This window comes from Anolis carolinensis, unplaced genomic scaffold, assembly GCF_035594765.1.
Source record: "Anolis carolinensis isolate JA03-04 unplaced genomic scaffold, rAnoCar3.1.pri scaffold_7, whole genome shotgun sequence".
Taxonomy (NCBI): domain Eukaryota; kingdom Metazoa; phylum Chordata; class Lepidosauria; order Squamata; family Dactyloidae; genus Anolis; species Anolis carolinensis.
In genome coordinates this window covers 4,872-14,830 of record NW_026943818.1, presented here as the reverse complement: position 1 = coordinate 14,830, position 9,959 = coordinate 4,872, and the positions used below count along the sequence as shown (strand labels likewise).

The 9,959-nt window shown below is 39.6% G+C and overlaps 1 long non-coding RNA gene across 1 annotated transcript; it reads left to right on the top strand.

Annotated features, from left to right (window-relative positions):
* Positions 1 to 313: 313 nt before the first annotated feature.
* Positions 314 to 9,693, top strand: LOC134293036 (uncharacterized). Its single transcript, XR_010000104.1, has 3 exons — positions 314 to 472; positions 1,709 to 1,791; positions 3,066 to 9,693. It is a non-coding gene; the product is annotated as an uncharacterized LOC134293036 (long non-coding RNA).
* The last annotated feature ends 266 nt before the right edge of the window (positions 9,694 to 9,959 follow it).

The window sequence follows — 9,959 nt, the reverse complement described above, 5'->3', positions numbered from 1 at the left end:
GGAGTACGCATGCGTCGAGCAGCGCACTGTTTTCGCGCCCAAATTGGCGAGCTGGAGAATCGTCCAATCGGGCGGCGACACATAGCGAAGGGGTGGGACCAAGGCCAAAAAGGCGGCCGGACTGGGAGGCTAACATATTTTAAATGACAACGGAGTGCGCATGCGTCAAGCAGCGCCCTGTTTTCGCGCCCAAATTGGCGAGCAGGAGAATCGTCCAATCGGGCGGCGACAGATGGCAAAGGGGTGGGACCAAGGCTAAAAAAAAACGGCCGTTTTGGAGGCGTGTCTTCTTCTTGGCTGTAAATTGTAAAATTTGCCTCAGACAATCTCGGGACGCCGAGAGAGAAGGGAGCTTGGCCTGGGAGCCATTATGAAGGCCTGGGTCGGAAGAAAGAAAGAAAGAAAGAAAGAAAGAAAGAAAGGGCAGCCGCGGCTAGAAGGCCCGAAGAGACAGGCTCCGTTTCTGAAGCAGGTGAATAAGGGCCCCTTTTTACAGGCTCACCTGGTTCATTTGAAATTAATCTGGAGTTTAAAGAGACGCCTTTCCTTTTGGGAATCACTTTTACCTCAGGAAAGGCTTCTCTTCCAATCCCACTTCATTTTATGTTGCTTTATTTTGGGGATTCTTTACCTCAGGAATCTCCTCAAAATTGAAATACAAAGAGGAAAATGCCTATTTTATATATTAGTCTTATCTTAATTTTATCAAAAATGGCTTCAAATAGCACAAGATAAGGTTGCATAAAGGCTTTGTGAAACAGAAAGAAAGAAAACTATTTCATTTATTAATATTTCATTATTTTTTTCCTCAAATCGCCTCAAGTCACAAAGCCTTGAAATAGAAAATACAGTAGAGTCTCATTTCTCCAAGCTAAAGCTTGGATAATCGAATATCTTGGATAATAAGGAGGGATTAAGGAAAAGCCTATTAAATATCAAATTAGGTTATGATTTTACCAGTTAAGCACCAAAACATCATGTTTTACAACAAATTGGACAGAAAAAGTAGTTCAATATGCAGTAATGTTATGTTGTAATTACTGTATTTACGAATTTAGCACCAAAATATCACGATATATTGAAAACAAAAATGGGTTGGATAATCCAGAAACTTGGATAAGCGAGACTCTACTGTACCGTAAAATATTCAGGGGAAAAAAATGTTCACTGAAATATTTACAAAATCATTAAAATATTAATATTGAAATAATAAAATATTTGCAGAAATATTTGCCAAAAATTAGCAAAGTATTTGGGGAAAAATATTCACAAAAATATTCATAAAAATATTCACAAATACATTCAGAAGAAAACAATCATGAAAACATTCACAAACATTGAAATAAAATATTCACAAAATATTCACCCAAAAATCATAGAAATATTTGTGGAAATATTTGCCAAAAATAAGGAAAATATTCGGAAAAAATATTTACAAATACAGTAGAGTCTCACTTATCCAACACTTGCTTATCCAACGTTCTGGATTATCCAACGCATTTTTGTAGTCAATGTTTTCAATGCATTGTGATATTTTGGTGCTAAATTCTTAAATACAGTAATTACTACATAGTATTACTGCCTATTGAACTATTTTTTCTGTCAAATTTGTTGTATAACATGATGTTTTGGTGCTTAATTTGTAAAATCATAACCTAATTTAATGTTTAATAGGCTTTTCCTTAATCTCTTCTTATTATTCCCTCAGAAATGGCAAAGCCTTGTGAAACGGACGGAAGAAATAAAGGCAAAATTTTTGAAAATTTCCACAGCTTTTTCTGAAGGGACCAGGTGAATATTGTTCTTTTTTATTTATTATAATCTGAATTATTTCTTATCCAGATCATTTCTTTTCACTTCTATTTTATGTATTGATATTTTATTATATCAAACAAAAAAAAAATAATTACAAGGACTTTTCCAGAGAAGAAGAAAAGCTAAAATTTTGGGTTGTTGTGAGTTTTACGGGCGGTATGGCTATGCCCCAGAAGCATTCTCTCCTGACGTTTGGCCCACATCTATGGCAGGAAACTAGGGGAGTGATGAGGCTTTTATATATCTGCGAAATGTCCAGGGTGGGAGAAAGAACCCTTGTCTGTTGCAGGCAAATGTGAATGCTGTTATTGGCCACCTTGATTAGCATTGAATGGCCTGCAGTTTCAAGGCCTGGCTGCTTCCTGCCTGGGGGAATCCTGTGTTTGGAGGTGTTAGCTGGCCCTGCTTTTTGAGGTGGCAGCCCAGAAACTCACAACAACCCATGAAAGCCTTTGACAACACATGGCAACATTTTTGAAAATTCAGACAGCTTTCTAGAGGAAAGGAGTAGAATAATAATGGCATTTTTTTACCAATCTGATTTATTTCCAGCCTTAAGACCCATAACATGCTATGCTGAAAATTTTTATATATATATACATATATACATATATATGTATGTATTATTTTGTATATAATGGACAATGTAGTTTATAATAATATGATTTAATGTATATACATATAATATTGATAATAATATTGGAATGTAATAAAATATAATAATAACACATAATATTGATTATATATTATATATAATTTTATATGTACATAGAAAGTATTAGCATTCACAATAATAGCATTATATATAACTATATTGTACTATACCATCATACTGTAATGTTATTAGAAATATTACAGGTAATACATAACATAATTAATATATTGTACTATATTGTATGTATATTCGATATATTATATTGAATATAATATAATAATATAACATTAATAATAATATAATATAACATTAATAATAATATAATATTATAATATTATCATATTATAATAATAATATAATATAATAATAATATATATTGTACGTATATTCAATATATTATTATATATCATTGTCTATTGTATTGTATATTATATACGCTATACTATATATACATAATACATATTATATTATTAGCATAGCATGTTACAGGTACAGGAGACAAGATGGGAACTGCCTTCCTGGCCTTGCAAAATAGATAGAAGACAATGCCTGGTTTTTTTTCTGAATGCTTTCTTCCCACTCACTCTTCTCCCAGCGCTGAATTCAAGTCAACGTGAAGAAAGAAACAAAAGGTCGAGAGACAGAGGACGGAAGATGCTTGAAGACACCCTCGCAAGGACACCGCCTGCCTCCCAAAAAAGGTCGTTTTCAGGGTAATTGGTGTAAGGGTAGGCATTTAATGTCTATCTTTGCATTAAAAAAAGGGTTACCTTTGCACACGGTTCCCCTCGCGTGTGGCATCGAAGAAGTCCCACTCGGGAACGGACGGGTCCTCCCTTTGTTCTAGGCAGATGATGGGTCTTCCTATACGGGCCGTAGGGGTCACAGCTTGGGGGTCAGCGGGGGGGCCCGCCCTGGCATCGTGGGGGGCAGCACACGTTACGGGCATTTTAAGATGTCATTGCAACTTAGAAATAAAAATATTAACTCACTTACTAACATCCTACTAACACCATTCTAAATAGGGTACCCTGGCCTTTTAAATAGGACTGTTCTGCCTGATGGCAAGAACCAAGCTGGGAAGGGAGGGGGCCTCCTGGCCCCCCATAAAAGGGCCCCCATGTAAGGACATTGCAAAAGGCCCCTAAGGTGTCCTGAGAGCAGCCTCTTGGTCCTTAGTGTGTTCCCCACGGTGCCAGGTCTGGGCCCCTTGCCCTCCCCCAACCCATGGACCCTGCCGCTTGTATATCATCCGTCCAGGGCCAACGGACGCCCCCTCCCTCCCCGGGTGGAGCTTCGAGGCCACACTCAAGGGGAGACCAGAGCCGTGTGCCTCATGCCAACGCCTAGCACGTGGCGAACCTTTTTTTTTACTGCAAACATAGGCATCATGATTGTGATTTTTGTTAATTCCTTTTAAATTTAATTGTTTGTATTTGATAGCATGGTAGGCTGGTTTTATATCAGTGAGCCGCCCCGAGTCCCTCTGGGGAGACGGTGGCAGGGTACAAAAATAAAATAATTATTATTATTGATTCGAGGCACCTGGAAAAAGAAATACCAGGAAGCAGATAAAATTATTATTATTATTATTATTGATTCGAGGCACCTGGAAAAAGAAATACCAGGAAGCAGATAAAATTATTATTATTATTATTATTATTATTATTATTATTATTATTATTATTATTATTATTGATTACAGGCACCTGGAAAAAGAAATACCAGGAAGCAGATAAAATTATTATTATTATTATTATTATTGATTACAGGCACCTGGAAAAAGAAATACCAGGAAGCAGATAAAATTATTATTATTATTATTATTATTATTATTGATTCCAGGAAAAAGAAATACCAGGAAGCAGATAAAATTATTATTGTTATTGTTCTTGTTATTATTATGTAGGACCCCCTTTTATTTATGTAAGGCCACACACCCAGGGGACCACTATTCCTAATTAAAGCCTGGTTAAAGGGGATCCTCTATTCTTAAAGTTAGGCGTATAGAGATCTCCTATCCAGAAACTAATGCGGCCTGCCCTATAGAGATCTGTTAAACCAAGGCGGCCTGCCCTATAGAGATCTCCTATTTCATGTAACACCAGGCAATATGGAGATCCCTGGTTATTTTAACCGTTAAATCCCTTACGTGGGGATATCCCTGGTTATTTTAACCTTTAAGTCCCTTACGTGGGGAAATCCCTGGTTTTTTTAACCTTTAAGGCCAGATGTGGGGATTTCCTTGCTTCTTTTAACCCGTGAGGCCAGCCATGGGGAGATATCTTAGGCTGTTTTCATGAAAGGTCAGGTATAGACGCACTGTTTTCTCTCCCGTTCCATGTGCCTGGACTCCCGGAGGGCTCCTGCCGGACGCCGTCTCCCATCGGCCGAGTGGGATCCTTCCTGTCTGGGAAGGATCTGCAACACAGGTAAAAAGAAGATTCCGGGAAGGAGATTCTACAGCGGAGCCCTTAAGCCAGGTGAGACACTCCTTCCAGCCTCCACGGCTGCCATGCACACACACACACACACACACATGAGACACAAACACACATGACACACACATGCACATGTACAGCTGGTGCCCACGGGGACTCTTCCCCAATAGATCGGGGACTCCCACTCTGGCGATTGGCCATTGTAAATGCCTTGAAGCAGTTTGGGGCTTCCGGCCAAGCGCTTGCAAAGAGAATCCATTCAAGGTTGGACCCCCTTTTAAAGGGCCTGTCACGTGGTATTTATTCCTGGCACGTGGAAAACTCCATTTGTAAGGCAAACCCTCGTTAAAGGAGGTTTGCAATTAGTTTAAAACCAGGCTTCTGAGGGACCCGCTGCGTTTAAAGCCAAACCTAGCAGGTGGGAACCCCTTGGTTAACGTAAGGCGAGGGACCCTCCATATTTAATAAGATGCCTGGCAGAATCTTAACCTAAATGCAGGCCTATGGGCTACAGCCTATTCTGCATAGCCAGGCATGGGGGGACCCCAGATTATTAACTTGAAGCCTGGGAAAAGGAGATTTTCGTATTTATTTATTTATTACAATATTTATATCCGGCCCTCTCTCCCCTTAAAAGGGGACTCAGAGCGGCTTACAAGTGATATTTACATATTTATTTATTACAATATTTATATCCGGCCCTCTCTCCCCTTAAAAGGGGACTCAGAGCGGCTTACAAGTGATATTTACATATTTATTTATTTATTACAATATTTATATCCCGCCCTCTCTCCTTAAAAGGGGACTCATTGGCTTACAAGTTATATTTACATATTTATTTATTACAATATTTATATCCCGCCCTTCTCACCCAACAGGGGACTCAGCGCGGCTCAACAATAAGACGCATATATAAAAACCACACAGTGCAATATAAATCATCACTAACTTACATCAGTATTCATAAAACACATTATAAAATACAGATAGGTGTGTTCAGTTCAAATCCATTTAAGGTATACGTGGACCCCCTTTTAATGCCAACCTTTCCACGTGGAAAACTTTGTAAGGCAAACCCTCGTTAAAGGAGGTTTGCAATTAATTTAAAACCAGGCTTCTGAGGGACCCGCTGCGTTTAAAGCCAAACCTAGCAGGTGGGAACCCCTTTGGTTAACGCAAGGTGAGGGACCCTCTATTTTTAATAGGATGCCTGGGAGAAAACCTAAATGCAGGCCTATGGGCTACAGCCTATTCTGCATAGCCAGGCATGGGGGGAACCCATATGATTAATTTGAAGCCTGGTAAAAGGAGATTTTTGTATTTATTACATTTATATCCCGCCCTCTCTCCCCTTAAAAGGGGACTCAGAGCGGCTTACGAGTTATATTTACATATTTATTTATTACAATATTTATATACCGCTGTCTCTCCCCTTAAAGAGGGGACTCAGAGCGGCTTACGAGTTATATTTACATATTTATTTATTACAATATTTATATACCGCTGTCTCTCCCCTTAAAGAGGGGACTCAGAGCGGCTTACGAGTTATATTTACATATTTATTTATTACAATATTTATATCCCGCTGTGTCTCCCCTTAAAGGGGACTCAGGGCAGCTTAACAATAAAACACATATATAAAAACCATACAGTGCAATATAAATCAGCATTAACTTACATCAGTATTCATAAAACACATCATAAAATACAGATAGGTGTATTACATACACTGTATCATTAGCATCGCACAATATTAGCATTATATACTACATTGCATTATACCACTATACATAAACATTATAGGCAATATTACATTTAATATATAATATGTAATTCATATTATTATATTGTATCATTGTTAGTATTATATTGCATTATTTATTTATTTGCTAGATATATATGCTGCCCTTCTCACCCCCAAGGTGAACGGCTTACAAATTAAATTTACATACAATATTATATTATTACCATAGTACAATACTGGCAGTAAATTACTATATTGTACTATATGAATATATGGTAATATTATTAGTAGTATTACATGCAAAATGTAATACATAATTAATATTATATTTAATTATTAGTATATCGTTTTACAATATAATATGAACATTATATGTATATGCAATATGTTATAATTATATATTAAATTTTATACACACATACATACATATATATACACACAGTAGAGTCATCCAACATAAATGGGCCAGCGAATATTTATTTATTTATTTACAGCATTTTACCGGGCTGGCCTCGAACTCATGACCTCCTGGTCAGAGTGATTTGTTGATATTTATTACTCATTTACAGCATTTATATTCCGCCCTTCCTTCTCACCCCGAAGGGGACTCAGGGCGGATCACATGACACATATAGGCAAACATTCAATGCCTTTTAACATAGAACAAAGACAAACAAACAGGCTCCGAGCGGGCCTCGAACTCGTGACCTCCTGGTCAGAGTGATTCATTGCAGTTAATTGCAGCTGGCTTGCTTTCCAGCCTGCGCTGTTGGATAATAAGGAGGCATTATGGAAAAGCCTATTAAACATCAAATTAGTTGATGATTTTACAAATTAAGCACCAAAACATCATTTGACAGAAAAAGTAGTTCAATATGCAGTAATGCTATGTAGTAATTACTGTATTTACGGATTTAGCACCAAAATATCACGACGCATTGAAAACATGGACTACAAAAATGCGTTGAATAATCCAGAATGTTGGATAAGAGAGTGTTGGATGAGACTACTGTATATACAATATAAATTAGAATAGCATGTTATTGGGGGAGGAGCATCTTGGTTATTAGATGTTTTTATTAGTTATTGATACTAGTATAGATATGACATTGAGTATATATTATCCTAGCACAATGTTAATATTAGTTATTCATATTAGTCTCAATATGACATTAATAGAGTACATTATTATCCTAGCACAATGTTATTAGATGTTAATATTAGTTATTGATATTAGTCTCCATATGACATTAATAGAGTATATTATTATTCTAGCACAATGTTATTACATAGGACCATGTTGTTGCTAGGGGGAGGGCCCCCCCACTGATTGTATTATTAGTATTATGTTGTTGCTAGGGGGAGGGCCCCCCAACTGAGATCCCCTGTCATTAATGTGTCAGACCAGGCATTTCACTCCTACCTTTGCATCAGAAAGCAGGCTCCCTGTGCGCTAGGCCTTCCTTTGAGGAACACATTCACAGCTCCGCTTGAGTGTGGCATTGAGGCCCCACTCAGGGACGGGCGAGTCCTCCCTTTGCCCTGGGCAGATCGTGGGGGGTGGGCGGATCTCCCTAGACGGGCAGGGGGTCGCGGCTGGCGGGACAGCGGGATATAAAAATATAAATATATATATATTAAAACCCTTGCACCCAAGGAAACAACTCTGGGGACCCGAGCGGCTGCTCCCAGCTCACGTCACGGGCATTTTAAACATCTCGTAGCAGCTCAGATTAATACCTGAACTAACCTTAACCTGCTAACCCTACTAACCCATTTCTAACTAGAGCAGGAATTTTAAATAGGGCTGTTTTTGCCTGTTGGCAAGAACCAAGCTGGGAGGGGGCCTCCGGGCCTTGGGTGGGAAGAACCCTAACCCTGTCCCTGCCCTGCGCTGGGAGCGCCCCCCCTCGGGACCCCAGTGTTTGGTCCCCGCTCTCCCCCAATCCGACGGCCTAGAAAGCCCCTCCGCCATCCGCCCAGGGCCAACGGACGCCCCTCCCTCCCTCCCCGGCAGCTGCGTTCCTCATGCAACAGGGAGCCTGGTTCTGGATGCAAACGTGGGACCCCCTTAGGACCCCCTTTTCTCTGTGCAGGGACCCCCGCTCCCCATAAATAAATGCCTGGTGGAAGGGGATCCTAGTAGAAAAAGCCACAGTTCCCAAGAGCCCCCAAAAGCGAGATGCTCCCTTGGTTCAGCCCTTCTGACTGTTTTCTCCCTTGTTCTATGTCTCCGGAATCGCCGAGGGAGGGGCTCCTCCTGGACAAGAGCCAAGGACGGACAGATGGACGGACGGACGGACGGAAGGAGATCCCAGAGAGCAGGACGCCTTGCCTTTCTGGCTGCTGAGCTCGACCCCTTTCCAACAATGTCAGCGTTCAAGAATAAAACTCTTCCCAAAAAAAGGTGTTTTCTGGTTATTATTCAAACGTTTACTTTTTGACAGCCTTAAACATCTAGATTACAATACAGTTTGTGCTGCTGCCTTTTATAAACCTTGTTTTCTACAAATAAAGTCAAGAGAAACACCTGTATAAGTGTTGCACTGTGCTCAGACTCATTGTTCTGATATTCTGTTATATGGTTTTATTATTTATATCGTTTTTAATGTATGACTTTATTACATGTGACATGGGAGCGGGGTATAAAAATAAAGTATTAATAAACACCACAATTTTCTTGCACCCCAAGTACATCTGGCCATTGCCAAAGAGTATTTAACTCTGCCTACATGGCACTAAAGTGTATTTATATGTTGATTGTTTCTATTGATTTTATGTAATGTTTGCTTTATTTGCATTGAATTTTTGTCTGGATGTATCTTGTATGCCGCTCATCTCCATAAATGAGCGGGATAGAAATGAGGTTAATAATTTTACGAATGTTTTAATGTAACTTGAATTTTAAATTGAGTTGAAATGTGATTGTAATTGTTTATAAGTGTTATCTATTTATAAGCCACCCTGGGTCTCCTCTTATTGGGTGAGAAGGTCTGGGAAGAAATACTGTCATCAATAAATAAAATATTCTGTGTCCAGGTTGCTTCATGGGTTGACTTCTCTGGCAGGATTAATCTGCAGGGCCTTTCCTGTGGGAAAGTTTACACAGGGACTAACAAGCATGGAGCAGGGAAGGCACTGCAGACACTCCTGCGCATGCGCGGCCTGCTCCCTAGTACAAACTTGGCCCCGCCCACTACAGCCATCCCTTTCTCTTCTGCGGCTGCGCGGCCTGTTCCGTATTTGAGGGAACTTGGCCCCGCCCACTACAGGCACCCTTTTCCCTTCTGCGGCTGCGCGGCCT